We start from the raw sequence: 2,380 nt of genomic DNA on the forward strand, positions 1-2,380 counted from the left end.
CTTCAAGGGGGTTACCTGAAATGAAAGAACAAAAATTGATTCATGAAGGTTTAATTACTGAATCACTTCCAAATGGTATGTTCCGGGTTCGTTTAGATAATGAAGATCTGATTCTAGGTTATGTTTCGGGGAGGATCCGACGTAGTTTTATACGGATACTACCAGGAGATAGAGTCAAAATCGAAGTAAGTCGTTATGATTCAACCAAGGGACGTATAATTTATAGACTTCGCAACAAAGGTTCGAACGATTAGGTGACTTTTTAAACATTTCTTCCATGGGGATACAATTCGAGGTTCAAAATTTCAAGAGACTTATTTTCTTCAAAAGAGTAGATTCGGAATTAAGGAATGACAAATATGAAAATAAGGGCTTCTGTTCGTAAAATTTGCGAAAAATGTCGACTGATCCGTAGGCGAGGACGAATTATAGTAATTTGTTTCAATCCGAGACATAAACAGAGACAAGGGTAATCTTTCTAAAAAGGGCCTTTCTAAAGTAAGGGACCCGTTGTACAAATAAAGGATCTGTTTTGACATGAAATGGATATATCCGTATATCTCTGACTCATATTTATGAGATGCTAAAATATGACAAAACCTATACCAAGAATTGGTTCGCGTAGGAATGGGCGTATTAGTTCACGTAAGAATGGACGTAGAATACCAAAAGGAGTTATTCATGTTCAAGCGAGTTTCAACAATACCATTGTAACTGTTACGGATATGCGAGGTCGGGTGGTTTCTTGGTCCTCCGCTGGTACTTGTGGATTCAGAGGCACAAGAAGAGGGACACCATTTGCTGCTCAAACCGCAGCAGGAAATGCTATTCGTACAGTAGTGGATCAGGGTATGCAACGAGCAGAAGTCATGATAAAGGGTCCTGGTCTCGGAAGAGATGCAGCATTACGAGCCATTCGCAGAAGTGGTATACTATTAAGTTTCGTACGTGACGTAACCCCTATGCCACATAATGGATGTAGACCTCCTAAAAAAAGGCGTGTGTAGAAATAAGAATTGAACTGATTTCAAGAGAAATAAATGATTCAATGATCTGATCAATAATATTAGTATGGTTCGAGAGGAAGTAGCAGTATCCACTCGGACACTACAGTGGAAGTGTGTTGAATCAAGAACAGACAGTAAGCGCCTTTCCTATGGACGTTTCATTCTGTCCCCGCTTATGAAAGGTCAAGCAGATATGATAGGTATCGCTATGCGAAGGGCTTTACTTGGAGAAATAGAAGGAACATGTATCACACGCGCAAAATCTGATAAGATACCACATGAATATTCTACGATAGTCGGTATTGAAGAATCAGTACATGAAATTTTCATGAATTTGAAAGAAATTGTATTGAGAAGTAATCTGTATGGAACTTGCGACGCATCTATTTTCGTCAGGGGTCCGAGATGCGTAACTGCTCAAGATATCATCTCGCCACCTTCTGTGAAAATGGTTGATACTACACAGCATATAGCTAGCCTGACAGAACCAATTGATTTGTGTATTGGATTACAAATCGAGAGGGATCGCGGATATCGTATGAAAACCCCAAATAACGATCAAGATGGAAGTTATCCTATAGAGGCTGTATCCATGCCTGTTCGAAATGCGAATCATAGTATTCATTCTTATGGGAATGGGAATGAGAAACAAGAGATACTTTTTCTAGAAATATGGACGAATGGAAGTTTAACTCCTAAAGAAGCACTTCACGAAGCTTCCCGTAATTTGATTGATTTATTTATTCCTTTTCTACATGGGGAGGAAGAGGACATAAATTTAGAGGACAATCTAAACAATCTAAACAGGGGTACTGTACCTTTTTTTACCTTTCAGGATAAATTGGCTAATCTAAAGAAAAACAAAAAAGGAATTGCATTGGAATGTATTTTTATTGACCAATCAGAATTGCCTCCCAGAACCTATAATTGTCTCAAAAGGTCCAATATACATACATTATTGGACCTTTTGAGTAAGAGTCAAGAAGATCTTATGAGAATTGAACATTTGCGCATAGAAGATGTAAAACGGATATTGGACATTTTACAGAAACATTTCACAATTGATTTACCTAAGAATAAGTTTTAAATCCATTGGAATTATTTCATCTTTTTATTTTATATTTTATAAAGAATAAAGAAAGAAATGAAGAATTATAAAGAAAGAGAAGAATCAAATAAAGAAAGAGAAGAATCAAATTGGTTTTGAATCTTTAGCACAACCCGATCCGTATATTCGAAATAGATCTATAATGGATCTATAATGAAATTTAAGAAATGTATCTAGGGAGGATTCATTTTGAAGCGACTATTCCCTAGATACATACGTCATGGTATTTCACAGTTCAATCAATTTGAAAAAGACCTAAAGTTAG

Source organism: Tasmannia lanceolata, unplaced genomic scaffold (genome assembly GCF_043159265.1).
Source record: "Tasmannia lanceolata isolate RefF3 unplaced genomic scaffold, GAP_Taslan_0.1 ptg000337l, whole genome shotgun sequence".
NCBI classification, from domain to species: Eukaryota; Viridiplantae; Streptophyta; class Magnoliopsida; order Canellales; family Winteraceae; genus Tasmannia; species Tasmannia lanceolata.